General features: G+C 48.8%; 1 long non-coding RNA gene across 1 annotated transcript; it reads left to right on the top strand.

The window, feature by feature from the left end:
* Positions 1 to 6,527: 6,527 nt before the first annotated feature.
* LOC142048483 (uncharacterized) lies at positions 6,528 to 7,215 on the top strand. The gene is made up of 3 exons (XR_012657486.1): positions 6,528 to 6,681; positions 6,853 to 6,997; positions 7,092 to 7,215. It is a non-coding gene; the product is annotated as an uncharacterized LOC142048483 (long non-coding RNA).
* The last annotated feature ends 8,642 nt before the right edge of the window (positions 7,216 to 15,857 follow it).

Genomic DNA, 15,857 nt, shown 5'->3' with positions numbered 1-15,857 from the left:
GAGGCTTTGAGCCTTTAAAGAGGGGTTTGGACACTGAGATTGATGCTTTGGGACCTAAAAATGAGGGTTTGACCCAAAAACAGAGGGGTTTGGAAGCTAAAAGTGAGGGTTTTGGAAATAAAATAGCGGTTTGGGCTTAAAAAATAGGGGTTTGGATCCTAAAAGTCAGTCTTTGGGACCTAAAAATGAGGCTTTGAGTGTAAAATGTCAGTTTTTCAACCATAAAAGTGAGGATTTGGTATCTAAAATTGAGGCTTTCTGCCTTAAAAGAGGGGTTTGGACCCTGAAAGTGAAGGTTTGGAACTTAAAATGAGGCTTTGACGCTAAAAATGACAAGTTTGGAGGATAAAAGTGAGGGTTTGGGACCTAAAAATGATGCTTTGAGCCTTAAAAGATGGACTTAGACGGTAAACGTGAGGAGTTGTGACATATAAATGAGGGTTTGACAGTGAAAAAGACAGGTTTGGACCCTAACAGTGAGGGTTTGGGACCTCTAAATGAGGCTTTGTGCCTTAAGGGGGGGTTTGGACCCTGAAAGTGAAGGTTTGGGACCTAAAAATGACGGTTTGGAGCCAAAAATGGAGGGCATTAGAGGCTAAAAGTGAGGGTTTGGGACCTAAAAATGAGGCTTGGGCTTAAAAAATAGGGGTTTGGAGGCTAAAAGTGAGGGTTTGGGGCCTCGAAATGATGCTTTGAGCCTTAAAAGATGTATTTAGGCTGTAAACATGAAGCTTTGTGACATATAAATGAGGCTTTGATCTTTAAAAAGACAGGTTTGGACCCTAAAGGAGAGGTTTTGGGATCTAAATATGGGGCTTTGCACGTGAAAAGAGTGCTTTGGACATTAAAAATGAATGTTTGGTACCTAAAAGTGAGGTTTTGCATGGCAAGAGTGAAACTTTGGAGCATAGAATTGAGGCTTTGAGCCTTTAAAGAGGGATTTGGACCCTGAAAGTGATGCTTTGGGACCTAAAAATGAGGGTGTGACTCAAAAAAGGATGGGTTTGGAGGCTAAAAGTGAGGGTTTGGGACCTAAAAATGATGGTTTGAGCCTTAAAAGACAGACTTAGACTGTAAATGTGAGACTTTGTGAGATATAAATGAGGGTTAGACAGTAAAAAAACCAGGTTTGGACCCTAAAAGTGAGGGTTTGGGATCTAAAAACAAGGCTTTGTGCCTTAAAAGAGGGGTTTGGACAACAAAAGTGAGGGTTTGTGTCGTGGTTTAGCCAGCAGCTCAGTCCCACACAGTCGCACGCTCACTCCCTCACCGGTAGATGGGGGAGAGAATCAGAAGGGTAATGCGGGTGGCTTTGTATAAGAACAGTTTAATAATTAAAATTAAAAGCAACAACAGCAGAAATGCAATGTAAAGGAGAACAACGAGAGGCGCAAAGCCCCAGGGAGTTGTGGAAGGGAGGAGGGAGGGGAATTACCGCCGAAAAAAACAGCACGCGACGCAGCCGCTCACTGCCCACTGACCCGACACTGCGCCACTCCCGAATCGCAACTGCCCTCCCTTAATATCCTGGTCATGGTGTCACGTGGTATGGAGTGAACATGCCACTGGCCAGTCGGGGTCAGCCGCCCCCACCGCGGCCCCGCCCCTCCCAGCACACCCCCACCCCACCCCACCCCCCCCCCCGCGGCAGAGCGCGGGAAGCCGGAAAGGCAGCCGCCCCCCACGGTGAGGAGAATTAACCCCTTCTCAGCCAAAACCAGCACAGCCGCCTCCCCTTATTCCACACCGCTCACGCCATGCCCAGGTCCCATACCTGGGCTGCTGCACGCCGAGTCAGGCATCCTTCCGTCACTGCTGCACTTTGCTTGTGTCGCAGTTTATCTTCCATGGCTTGGGAGGCTCGTACTCTGGTATCGTGGATACAACACAGAGGTGACACACAGTATTATATAGCAGTTCGCATTGCCCCATTCAGTTCATTGCCTGTTTTTGCCCAAAATCAAAACCCCTTGAGGCACACATCGGACTTCTCCGTCCTCCCGCATCACCCACCAAGTGCACCCAGGTCCTCGAGCAAAAGCAATCCCACGAACGGCTTTGCCTTTGCCTGAGGCAGGGAGGACCCAGACTGTGTTGCCCAGCATACTTTTTGCGTGCGCTACAGGGCCTCCATCCCCTCCCACAGGATGTAGGATTTCTGACTGGGCAGGGCCAGCTCGCCTGGCAGATCCCCTCCTGTTGACTAACCACGTGGCTTTTGCCAAATGTGCACCCCAGGGCCTGAACGTCCCACCCCCCATTGCTCTCAGTGTAGTTTTTAACAGTCCATTGTACCGCTCCATTTTCCCAGAGGCTGGTGCGTGACAGGGGGTGTGATACACCCACTCAATGCCGTGCTCTTTGGCCCAGCTGTCTATGAGGTTGTTTCGGAAACGAGTCCCGTTACCTGACTCAGTTCTCTCTGGGGTGCCATGTCGCCACAGCACTTGTTTTTCCAGACCCAGGATGGTGTCTGGGCAGTGGCGTGGGGGACAGGAGATGCTTCCAGCCAGCCAGTTTTTGTTTCTACCATTGTAAGCACATGGTGCTTGCCTTGGCGGGTCTGTGGGAGTGTGATATAGTCAATGTGCCAGGCCTCCCCATATTTGTATTTCAGCCATCGTCCCCCACACCACAGAGGCTTTACCCGCTTTGCTTGCTTGATTGCAGCGCACGTGTCACATTCGTGGATAACCTGTGCAATAACACCCATGGTCAAGTCCACCCCTCGATCACGAGCCCACCTGTATGTTGCATCTCTCCCTTGATGGCCTGAGGTGTCATGGGCCCACCGAGCTAGAAATAGTTCACCCTTTTGCTGCCAGTCCAGATCCACCTCAGCCACTTCAATCTTGGCAGCCTGATCCACCTGCTGGTTGTTCCGATGCTCTTCAGTGGCCCGACTCTTGGGGACGTGAGCATCCACATGCCGTACCTTTACAACCAGGTTCTCTTCCTGGGCAGCAATATCTTGCCCCAGTGCGGCAGCCCAGATGGGTTTGCCTCGGCGCTGCCAGTTGCTTTGCTTCCATTGCTGCAGCCAGCCCCACAGGGCATTTGCCACCATCCAGGAGTCAGTAGAGAGATAGAGCACTGGCCACTTTTCCCGTTCAGCAATGTCTAAGGCCAGCTGGATGGCCTTTACCTCTGCAAACTGACTCGATTCACCTTCTCCTTCAGCAGGTTCTGCAACTTGTCGTGTAGGACTCCATACAGCAGCCTTCCGTCTCTGGTGCTTCCCCACAAGGCGACAGGACCCATCAGTGAGCAAGGCGTATTGCTTTTCATCTTCTGACAGTTTGTTATACAGTGGGGCCTCTTCAGCACGTGGCACCCCCTCCTCTGGTGATATTCCAAAATCTTTGCCTTCTGGCCAGTCCATGGTTATTTCCAAGATTCCTGGGTGACTGGGGTTCCCTACTCGAGCCCGCTGGGTGATCAGTGCAACCCATTTACTCCATGTAGCATCACTTGCATGATGTGTAGAGGGGAAGTTTCTTTTGAACATCCAGCCCAGCACTGGCAGTCGGGGTGCCAGGAGCAACTGTGCTTCACTAACAACCATTCTGAAGCAGCTCGAACCCCTTCATATGCTGCCAATATCTCTTTTTCAGTTGGAGTATAGCGGGCTTCAGACCCTATGTATCCCCGACTCCAAAACCCAAGGCATTGACCTCATGTCTCCCCTGGCACTTTCTGCCAGAGGCTCCAGGTTCTTCCTGGCTGCAGTGTAGAGCACAGTTTTTACATCTTGTCCTGCCCGGACTGGCCCAAGAGCTACTGCATGAACTATTTCTCATTTAATCTGTTCAAAGGCTTGTCGTTGCTCAGGGCCCCATTTGAAATAATTCTTTTTCCGGGTCACTTGATAGAGAGGGCTTACGATCAGACTGTAATTTGGAATATGCATTCTCCAAAAACCCACAACGCCCAAGAAAGCTTGTGTTTCCTTTTTGCTAGTTGGTGGAGACATGGCTGCTATTTTGTTGATCACATCCATTGGAATCTGACGACAACCGTCTTGCCATTTGATTCCTAAGAACCGGATCTTTTGTGCAGGTCCCTTCACCTTACTTTGTTTTATGGCAAAACCAGCTTTCAGAAGGATTTGGACTTTTTTCTCTCCTTTCTCAAAAACTTCTTCCGCTGTGTTGCCCCACACAATGATGTCATCAATGTATTGAAGGTGTTCGGGAGCTTCTCCCTGTTCCAGTACAGACTGAATCAGTCCATGGCAAATGGTAGGACTGTGTTTCCACCCCTGGGGCAGTCGATTCCAGGTATACTGGACCCCCCTCCAAGTAAAAGCAAACTGTGGCCTGCACTCTGCTGCCAGAGGGATTGAGAAGAATGCGTTAGCAATATCAATTGTGGCATACCACTTGGCCGCCTTTGACTCCAGTTCGTATTGAAGTTCTAGCATGTCTGGCACAGCAGCACTCAACGGTGGAGTGACTTCATCAGGCCACGATAGTCTACTGTTAGTCTCCACTCTCCATTAGACTTCCGGACTGGCCATATGGGACTGTTAAAGGGTGAGTGGGTCTTACTGATGACTCCTTGGCTCCTCAGTTGGTGAATGAGCCCGTGGATGGGGATCAGAGAGTCTCTGTTGGTGCGATATTGCCACCGGTGCACTGTTGTGGTGGCGATCGGCACCTGTTGTTCTTTGACCTTCAGCAACCCCACAACAGAAGGGTCCTTCGAGAGACCGGGCAAGGTTAACAGCTGTTTAGTTTCCTCCGTCTCCAAGGCAGCTACACCAAAAGCCCACTTGTACCCTTTTGGGTCCTTGAAATACCCTCTCCTGAGGTAGTCTATGCCAAGGATGCACGGAGCCTCTGGGCCAGTCACAATGGGGTGCTTCTGCCACTCATTCCCAGTGAGGCTCACTTCGGCCTCCAATACAGTTAGCTCTTGGGATCCCCCTGTCACTCCAGCAATGCTGATGGGTTCTGCCCCTATATAGTTTGATGGCATTAAGGTGCACTGTGCGCCGGTGTCCACTAAAGCTTTATACTCCTGTGGGTCAGATGTGCCAGGCCATCGGATCCACACAGTCCAGTAAGCCCGGTTATCCCTTTCCTCCACCCGGCTGGAGGCAGGTCCCCTCTAGTCCTGATCATGGCAGTCACAACTCACTTCCTGTAAATGTGAGTCAGGAGTCCCTCTATTACACTTAGAAATAAAATCTGTGCTTCTACTCCTCTGTCTGGGGACTTGCTCAATGGAAACTGGAGCAGCAGCTTTCCTGGAAGAGCCTCCCTGAGTGACTGTTCTTCCTTGCAATTCATGCGCTCGTGCCTGTAGGGTCGACGTAGGCTTGCCATCCCACCTCATCATGTCCTCTCCGTGGTCATGCAGGTAGAACCATAGGGTGGCCCGTGGTGTGTATCCCCTTCTTTGAGCCAAAGGACGCTTATTCCTAACAGCTGAGACACTACTCTGTTGAGCTGGGGAGATTTTCGTTATTCTCGATAATTACGTTGACAGGAAATGGATTAAGACAATGAAGAAGTCAACATTAATGCTTGACGTGTGACTTGCCAAAGCCATCTGTTCAGGTTGTTCTCAGCAGAGCAGTCGAGCACTTTCTCAAAAGCAGTGGTTTGGGTACTTTAAATAGTCAAACGACCATCCTAGCAGCAAGGTTTGAGACAGAAGACCGCAAAAGTGACTCTTCAATCTAATTCATGTTCCTTCTGATGCTGAAGGTTGCTCTTTGCCTGTCACAATTTTAATACAACCTGTCTGGGAGAATAACTTGTATTGATAAGAAGTGATGTTTGCCTATGGGGATTTGGTTACCCTAGCCAAGTGTGAATCACTCCTTTTAAAAGACTCTGTTTTTTTTTCTGTATGGCTAACTGATTTTTTTTTTTCTGCAAATAGTAAAGAATTTATATTTACCTGTCCGGTATCAAGGACATTCACCCTTACTGAAGAAACGTTTGAACAGTTTTGTTGTGTGCTTGTGTGTCCAGTCTGATCCCCTCTGTACAAAGAGGATGTGGCCAGGCTGGAAGGGGTCCAGAGAGGAGCCACCAGGATGATCAGAGGACTGGGAAGCTGCCATATGAGGATGGGCTGGGAGAGCTGGGTTTGTTCAGCCTTGAGAAAAGGAGGCTCAGAGGGGATCTCATCCCCGTGTACCAGCACTTAAAGGGTAGCTACAAAGAAGGTGGAGACTCCCTTTTTACTTGGAGTCGCATGGAGAGGACAAGGGGGATGGCCACAGGTTGCTCTTGGGGAGATTCCGATTGGCCACCAGAGGGAAATTTTTCACACTGAGGACAGTCACCGTTGGAATAATCTCCCCAGGGAGGTGGTTGACTCGGCCACATTGGACACCGTCAAGAGTCGTCTGGACAGGGTGCTGGGCCATCTTGTCTAGACTGGGCTCTTCCCAGAAAGGTTGGGCTAGATGATTGCTGAGGTCCCTTCCAACCTGGGATTCTGTGATCTTAGTAAACCTGATCTCCCCCTTCTGCAGAATTCCGTGGCCCTGCTCTTTCACCCAGCTACAATCAAACCTGTGTCGTGGCAACACGTGAGAATTCTTGGGTCCCTCATGTGCCAAGGAGAGCATAGGCGAGCCCTCAGATACATGCAGGTGATGAAGCCACCATTCTCAAGCAGTTGTGAAGAGCGGCTTTTCCTCACTGTGCTGTTGTCCAATAGGTAAAGAAATATGTGCCACCATTTTGGCATTGAAATACCGTGAAAGGTGGAGAACAAACACTAGAAATCACAATCCCCTAAGTTTCCTTTAAACTTTGAGCACAGTAATTGTGGGGCATCTTTTTAGTTATACTATTAATACGCCTTTACATCTCAAAAAATTAACTACAGGTGCATGGCGGAGGCTTGGGGTCTGCTGCAGGAAGACGCCGCTCAGTTAAAGGAGGAAGAGCTATTAAAAGATATGTATGACATCTGTCGGGAGATGGGACTAGTGGGAGACTTCCTGAAGCTGCCTTTCACAGACTCTGAACAAGTAAGTGTGGGCAAGAAAAAAATCTGAATCCCTTCTTTGCCAAGAGAAGAGGCAGGATCATCATATATGTTTTAAAATGTGTTATTTCTCGTAGAAGTGTTTGGAGAAATTTTTATGGACTCATGAAATTCTTTTAGTCCAGCACCTGCAGCGTGCCAACTGTACGGCAGCAGCACAGCTGAACCAGGCGATGAACGTTCATCTCACGGTAAGCGTAAAAGTCCTGCCAAGTGTGCCAGTTTCTCTCAGGGGTTACGAACCGGTTTAACAGCGCTCAGTGAGAATCCTGCTTTCTTTATCACACCCTTCTTTGAAATACTTGCAATAAGCCTCTGCACCTTACGTTACAGCTGAACCTAAAAGTTGAACAAAATGTGTCACTACTCCAAAGCTACCCCGTGCAGTTGGAAATTCCGTGTTCCAGGCTCTTGTTGACTCCACTTCAAACAGTTTGTTTGTGTCTGAGGATGAAATAAGTATCTTTCCTGTCAGCCACTCCTACCATTCAGATATTCAGCGACGTATGTTATGTAGGGTTCGGATGATTGGAAGTTGTTTGGGTCACTGTGGAATGAAGAGTGTGTTGTATGTCATCTCTGGTATCTTGCACACAACTCTGGGTGCCAACCCACAGGCAACATTTACATTGCGGGTTGTTCTTTTTATTATTTCCTCAAGTTATAGCATGAGGTCTGCAATTCCACAGCTTTAATTTTACCACTTTTAGGACAGAAATTCTTACCTAACTTCTGTATCTCAAAATAGGCAGGTCAAATTTTGTGTTATGGGAACTTCTGTTGTGGTTTTGTGATCCATGTGCTGTTTTGGGGAACCATAGTTCTCCAGGGAAGCAAACTTACCCAGGTGGCTTTGGAAGGTTTAGGTCCTGCATTTGAAAGCTTCCATCCAGGGGGAAGGGGTGTGTAGGTAGCTTTCTCTTCCTCATTTTAATCCTCACTTCCTTTTGTCCAACGTAACCCGCCGTTGCCCTGGAGATTCAGTCCCCTGGGGCAGTGGCGTTTCAGGAAAAACAAGGGCAAGGCTGCTGTTTTGTCAGCCACGTGAAACTTGTGGGTGCTGGCAAGCGTGTCAGAATCAGGTTCTGCAGAGTGCCGGCATGGTTTTAACTTAAAGTTGTAGGTTCTGTTATTATTCCAGTCTTCCTTCGGCTTGGCTAAAAATACAGGGTGAAACTTCTTGATTTACGCTTTTTGTTCATCAGAATGATCGTGCTCCTCGCTGGAGACAGAGAGCAGTTGCCAGAAATTCTCTCTCAGGCCAACACGGCAAGACCCTTCCTAGAGGTCCGAGGCAGCTGGCTGCAGGGAGAGCCAAGCCTTACCATTTGCTGTCATCCGTCACAAGATAAGTTAATTTTTAGGAGGGGAACATAACGCACAACTAACCATTGCTTTCATTACACAAGGCTGATTGCTTTTCCCCTCTTGCTTTACAGCTGCAAGACCAAAGCCATTCTCAACAGTAACAAAACCAGCTAATACAGGAAATGTGCATCTAAGGGCACCTTTCAGCAGTCATGTGTTGGCCAAAGTTAGAGAGTTATGGGTAGGAAATGAGCAGAAACCCAGTTGAGAGAGAGTTTTTTCTGTTATGATAATGTTTGTTATGCAAAATAGATATATTTACATTATGGTAAATGTGTTTAGAGACTTTAAGAGAGCTGAAACTAAAACGATGATGAGCATCAAGCTATTGGTGTACACATCTTGCTAGACTTGATTGTGTGATCAAATAGTGATCTCTTCCCACTTGCTGACATCTTTCTGCTTTGTTTCTGCCTCTTTTACTTAAAAATAGGCAGAACGATAAAGAGCAGGAAAGAGGCCAGTAGCTGTCAGATGAGTTTCCTACAGGTGGTAGGGCCAAATCAACCTCAATTCCTGTATATTTGGACTTGAGGGCAATGAAGGTCAGTTACTGTCCTTCTCTGCTGTCCTTTTGTCACGAGAAAAGACCAAGACCTTGGACAGATCGTACTACAAGGACATGCCCAGCGTGCAAATAAGGCCGCAGATAACTAAGTAGTTTAATCCCCCATCAGAACCCCTTCTCATGGAAGATGACTCTCAAGGTTGTCAGCGCACTCCATTTATTTGCTGCAATTCATCCCTTCCCATGTAACCAACCATAACTAGCTTCTGGTGGGGAAGAAGCAAGCTCCAGGCAGAAGCCAGTCCATAGTCTCTTGTGAGTTGTTAGGCAATGCTTGTAACCTCTTAGTCTAGGCCAGTCGGAAAATGCTATGAAATAATAGAATTTCTCGTAGTAAGATTGCATTTGTTTCTTATGTTGTTGGTACTTTTGTCTTCTGTGCAAAACTTGCAGGTTTCCATCGCAGGAATGCTGTTCTCACCAAAGCAGTCATGATAATGAGTGCCTTTGAGATGCTTGGAGAGAAATGTTCTGCGATTCCTTTTGAATGACATCTGTTCCTCAAATACAAAGCGTTTCCTAATGCACTGTGCTGTGTGGGTGACCCATACGTGAGGCAGAGGGAAAAATGCAAGTGGCAGTTCCTGATGTGCCTGTTGGTTCAGGTCACTCACTCCTGGGCTGTGCATCACCCGGCGCGGTTCAAGAGCAGGCTTATCCCACAGCAGCCATCGGTGTGGTGTGCCTTGCTCTTGAACTGGGTTTAAACCCAGACTAGACCATGACTTATTAGTGAAAGCCTGATTGCTGGTAGTTTGATACTACAGCTGTAATGTTAATAGGCTGGGAAAGAAGGATGCAGGAAGGAGGTGTGTGACTTCTGTGAACACCGACAGCACAAGCGTGTGTGACCCTAGGAATCCAGGGCACAGGAAAGCCTTTGCTTCTGATCCAGCCTATTGGTCTCAGAGGAGCTTCCTAAAGGACGAGAACGGCATGCTCGTCTCCGCAGGATCCAGCAGTTCTGTGGGGCAGGTAAGCCTTGAGTCAAAGAACCAACTGGAAGCAGCTGTCACTAATGCGCAGCTGGAGGCCGGTCAGTTCCTTTATCTCCCGTTACTAACATTCATGTCAGCGTAACGCAAAAGACCGGCATTTATCACTTTCCTGGTGTGAAGCAGTGGCTAGATTTTATCTGTGTTTCTGTCCTCCTGGAACTGAGTGTTACTGTCAAGTGTGCTTGCCAGTCTTGATTCCTAATTTAAACAGTCAGTGAGGGCTCTCCTGGCAGAGCGCAGTGCTTGTGTGTGCATTTGCCTGCTCGCTTATGAAGAGGAGGCACTTGATCATTTGTTAGAGAGAGGTCTCTGGGGATCATGGTCAGGGAGCGCTGGAGAGCTCCTGGCACGGTTATAACGCCACTCTGCCGGCGTACGGTCAGACGGGCTCAGGGAAGAGCCCATGAGCGACAATCGGGTATGGTGCAAACAGAGGCTGGGTGCCTGTTGTGCGCCAAGAGCTCTTCGAAGCCCCCCGCACTCGGGAGAACCACAAGCAGTGCCAGGTGGGATTAGCACAAAGTGATGCTACGTGGAGTAAATGGTTCGCACTGATCACCCAGCGGGCTCGAGTAGGGAACCCCAGTGGCCCAGGAGTCTTGGAAGTGACCATGGGCTGGCCAGAAGGCAAAGACTTTGGAATATCACCAGAGGAGGGGGTGCCACGTGCTGAAGAAGCCCCACTGTATAACAAACTGCCAGAAGATGAGAAGCAATACGCCCTGCTCACTGATGGGTCCTGTCGCCTTGTGGGGAAGCACCGGAGATGGAAGGCTGCTGTATGGAGTCCTACACGACAAGTCGCAGAAACTGCTGAAGGAGAAGGTGAATCAAGCCAGTTTGCAGAGGTAAAGGCCATCCAGCTGGCCTTAGACATTGCTGAACGGGAAAAGTGGCCAGTGCTCTATCTCTCTACTGACTCCTGGATGGTGGCAAATGCCCTGTGGGGCTGGCTGCAGCAATGGAAGCAAAGCAACTGGCAGCGCAGAGGCAAACCCATCTGGGCTGTCACATTGTGGCAAGATATTGCTGCCCAGGAAGAGAACCTGGTTGTAAAGGTACGGCATGTGGAAGCTCACGTCCCCAAGAGTCGGGCCACTGAAGAGCATCGGAACAACCAGCAGGTGGATCAGGCTGCCAAGATTGAAGTGGCTGAGGTGGATCTGGACTGGCAGCAAAAGGGTGAACTATTTCTAGCTCGGTGGGCCCATGACACCTCAGGCCATCAAGGGAGAGATGCAACATACAGGTGGGCTCGTGATCGAGGGGTGGACTTGACCATGGGTGTTATTGCACAGGTTATCCACGAATGTGACACGTGCGCTGCAATCAAGCAAGCGAAGCGGGTAAAGCCTCTGTGGTGTGGGGGACGATGGCTGAAATACAAATATGGGGAGGCCTGGCACATTGACTATATCACACTCCCACAGACCCGCCAAGGCAAGCGCCATGTGCTTACAATGGTAGAAACAAAAACTGGCTGGCTGGAAGCATCTCCTGTCCCCCACGCCACTGCCCAGACACCATCCTGGGTCTGGAAAAACAAGTCCTGTGGCGACATGGCACCCCAGAGAGAACTGAGTCAGGTAACGGGACTCATTTCCAAAACAACCTCATAGACAGCTGGGCCAAAGAGCACGGCATTGAGTGGGTGTATCACACCCCCTGTCACGCACCAGCCTCTGGGAAAATGGAGCGGTACAATGGACTGTTAAAAACTACACTGAGAGCAATGGGGGGTGGGACGTTCAGGCCCTGGGGTGCACATTTGGCAAAAGCCACGTGGTTAGTCAACAGGAGGGGATCTGCCAGGCGAGCTGGCCCTGCCCAGTCAGAAATCCTACATCCTGTGGGAGGGGATGGAGGCCCTGTAGCGCACGCAAAAAGTACGCTGGGCAACACAGTCTGGGTCCTCCCTGCCTCAGGCAAAGGCAAAGCCGTTCGTGGGATTGCTTTTGCTCGAGGACCTGGGTGCACTTGGTGGGTGATGCGGGAGGACGGAGAAGTCCGATGTGTGCCTCAAGGGGGTTTGATTTCGGGCAAAAACAGGCAATGAACTGAATGGGGCAATGCGAACTGCTATATAATACTGTGTGTCACCTCTGTGTTGTATCCACGATACCAGAGTACGAGCCTCCCAAGCCGTGGAAGATAAACTGCGACACAAGCAAAGTGCAGCAGTGACGGAAGGATGCCTGACTCGGCGTGCAGCAGCCCAGGTATGGGACCTGGGCATGGCGTGAGCGGTGTGGAATAAGGGGAGGCGGCTGTGCTGGTTTTGGCTGAGAAGGGGTTAATTCTCCTCACCGTGGGGGGCGGCTGCCTTTCCGGCTTCCCGCGCTCTGCCGCGGGGGGGTGGGGGTGGGGGGGTGCTGGGAGGGGCGGGGCCGCGGTGGGGGCGGCTGACCCCGACTGGCCGGTGGCATGTTCACTCCATACCACGTGACACCATGACCAGGATATTAAGGGAGGGGGCGGGGTGGGGGGGGGCAGTTGCGGCTCGGGAGCGGCGCGGCGGCGTGTGAGCGGCTGCGGCGCGTGGGGTTTGTTCCCGCGGTTCGTTCCCCCCCTCCCCCGCCCTTCCCACCCCTTTCCCCCCACCCCGCGGGGCTTTGCGCCTCTCGTTGTTCTCCTTTCCATTGGATTTCTGTTGTTGTTTCTTTTAATTTCATTTATGAAACTGCTCTTATCCCAACCCACGAGCGTTACCCTTCTGATTCCCTCCGCCATCTACCGGTGGGGGAGGGGGCGAGCGACTGTGTGGGGCTGAGCTGCCGGCCAAATCACCGCAGACCCTACAAGTGAAGGTTTGGAATTTAAAACGGAGGCTTTTAGCTTTCAAAGTGGGGTATGCACCCTGAAAGTGAGGGTTTGGGGCCTATAGATGAGGCTTTTAGCCTTAAACGAGGGGTTTGGATTCTAAAAGGCACGGTTTTGAAAGAAAAACTGATGGTTAGAGCATGAAAGGACCGGAGTCGCTGCTAAAAGTGAGGGTTTGGGAGCTAAAGAGGATGCACTGAGCGTTACAAGTGGGGTTTGGACGCTGGGAGTGTGGCTTTGGGTGTTAAAAATGAGGCTTTGAGCTTTAAAACGGGTTTGGTCCCTAAAAGTGAGGTTTGCAGTCCTGACTATAAGGCTTTGAGCATTAAAAGAGGGGTTTGGACAATAAAAGGGAGGCTTAGGCTGTTAAAAATGAGGGTTTGTCCCTAAAAAGGAGGGATTTGGACCCTAAAAGTGAAGGTTTGGGATATAAAAACGAGGCTATGCGTGGAAAAGATAGGTTTGGAGCTTAAAAGTGAGGCTTTGGGACTCCTAAATGAGGCTTTGTGCCTTAAAAGTGGGGTTTGGACCCACAAGACAGGGTTTGGCTGTTAAAAAAGGAGGCTTTGTGCCGTAAATGAGGGGTTTCGACCTTGAAAGTGAGGGTTTGGGACTGAAAAATGAGGCTTTGAGTGTTGAAAGATGGGCTTGGGACATAAAACCCTCCCTTCTAGCATGGAATCCTCTCTATTAATGCTCAAATCATGATTTTTTCCTTCCAAACAGTACGTTTGAGAGTGAAACCCCCTTGTTTAAGGCTCAAAGCCTCATTTTTATGTGCCAGACCCTCACATTCAGGTTTCAAACCCCCCTTTTAAGACTCAAAGCCTCATTTCGAGGTTCCAAAGTTTCACTTTTAGCACCCAAACCTGAGCTCGCTTTTAGGAGCCAAGACCTCATTTTTTATGTCCAAAGCCCTATTTCCACTGGCAAAGCCTCATTTTTAGATCCCAAACCCTCACGTTCAGGGTCCAAACCCCTCTTTTTATGCTCAAAGCCTCATTTTTACCACCCAAAGCCTCACTTTCAGTGTCTAAACCCGTTTTAAACTCTGCAGCCTCCCCTTATGGGGTCCCGCAGCCTCTGCTTATAGGGTCCCGCCAACCCTCATTTTTTTGAGTTCCAAACCCCTCTTTTAAGGCTCAAAGCCTCCTCTTAAGGTCCCAGACCCTCACTTTCAGGGTGCAAACCTGTCATTTTTACTCTCAAAGCCTCTTTTATATCTTGCAAAGCCTCACGTTTAGCTGCCAAACACGTCTTTTAAGGCTCAGAGCCTCAGTTGTCTTTTCTAAACCGCCACTTTCAGGGTCCAAACTGCTCTGTTAAGCATTAAAACCTCACTTTTATGTATGAAAACCTCATTTGTAATGTCCAAAGCCCTATTTTCAACTGCCAACCCTCATTTGTAGGTCCCAAACCCTCACTTTGAGGGTTGAAACGCCTCTTTTAAGGCCCAAAGCCTTATTTTAGGTCCCAAAGCCTCATTTTTTTTTTTGTTCCAAACCCCTGTTTTAAGGCTCAAAGCTTCATTTTTAAATCCCAAACCCTCACATTCACGGTCCAAACCTGTCTTTTGGGTTCAAAGCCTCATTTTTACCACTCGAAGCCTCACTTTCACGGTCCAAACCCCTCTTTTAATGCCCAATGCCTACTTTTAAAGTCCCAAAGCCTCACTTTTAGGTGCCAAAACCTCATTTTTTAGATCCAAAGCTCTCTTTCCACCCTCAAAGCCTCAGTTTTATATCCCAAACCCCCACTATCACGGTCCAAACCCCTCTTTTAAGGCTCAAAGCCTCATTTTAAGTCCCAAAGCCTCATTTTTGGTGTTCCAAATCCCTGTTTTAAGTGTAAAAGCCTCCTTTTCATATCCCAAACCCTCACTTTCAGGGTCCAAACCCCTCTAGTAAGGAATAAAGCCTCATTTTTAGGTCCCAAACCCTCGCTTTTCAGGTCCAAACCTGTCTTTTTTAGGGTCAAACCCTCATTCTTAGGTCCCAAGCCCTCACTTTTAGGGTTCAAACCCCCGTTTTAAAGCTCAGATACTCATTTTTGCCACCCAAAGCCACACTCCAAGCATCCAAACCCCTCTTTTAACGCTCAGTGCCTCCTTTAAAGTCCCAAAGCCTCACTTGTAGCATCCAAAAGCTCACTTTGAAGTGCCAAAGCCTCATTTTTAGTGTCCAAAGCCCTTTTTTCACCTGCAAAGCCTCATTTTTAGATCCCAAACCCTCACTTTTAGGGTCCAAACCTCTTTTTTAGGTCCCAAAGCCTCACTTTCAGGGACCAAACCCCTCTTAATACTCAGTGGCCTCCTTTTTAGGTCCCAAAGCCTCCCATTTAGCATCAAATCCACTCTATTAATGCTCAAACCGTCATTTTTTCATTCTAAACTGTGCGTTTCAGTCCAAACCCCTTGATTAATCCTCAAAGGCTCATTTTTAACAGCCAAGAGGGGCCCAAAGCCCTTTTTTAATGTTCAGTGCCTCCTTTAAAGCCCCAAGCCCTCACATTTAGGTACTAAATCCTCATTTTTATTATCCAAGCCTCATTTTTATATCCCAAACCTTTACTGTTGGCATTGAATGCGGTCTCTTAATGCTCAGACCGTCATTTTCTCTTTCCACACCGAGTTTTAGAGCCCAAAGCCATCTTTTAAAGCACAAAGCCTCATTTAGTGGTCCCAAACCCTCACTGTTAGGGTCCAAACCTGACGTGAGGCTCTTCGCTCTTGCTGCAAAAGCTATTTCAAATCACAGCTTTGAATAAGAAACACTCTACTAGGTTTGTTCCAAGTACATTCATCATCCACTTGTTTCTTTCAATATCTGATCATTTCTATTCAAGCCAAGTAAGAACAGGGTCTCTCCCAATGTCAGGCAACACTGGACCTGTCCAGCAAGCGTCAGTCATACTAGAGAGACAGTAAAAAGCTGAGTATTGTAAAACTCCTGCTTGGGCCCTATTGGTGAGAGAACTTTTGAAGGGAAATATTTCTGACCTTCAAGTCAGTCCAAAGCCAAAGTCAGTCAGCTATTGCATTTCCTCTGGCTGTGGTTCCACGAATGGATCACACTCAGGTGGAATAAATC

The sequence above is a fragment of the Phalacrocorax aristotelis genome, chromosome 25 (assembly GCF_949628215.1).
Source record: "Phalacrocorax aristotelis chromosome 25, bGulAri2.1, whole genome shotgun sequence".
Classification (NCBI taxonomy): Eukaryota; Metazoa; Chordata; class Aves; order Suliformes; family Phalacrocoracidae; genus Phalacrocorax; species Phalacrocorax aristotelis.
The sequence above is the reverse complement of the archived record's forward strand: the minus strand, read 5'-3'. Positions and strand labels throughout refer to the sequence as shown.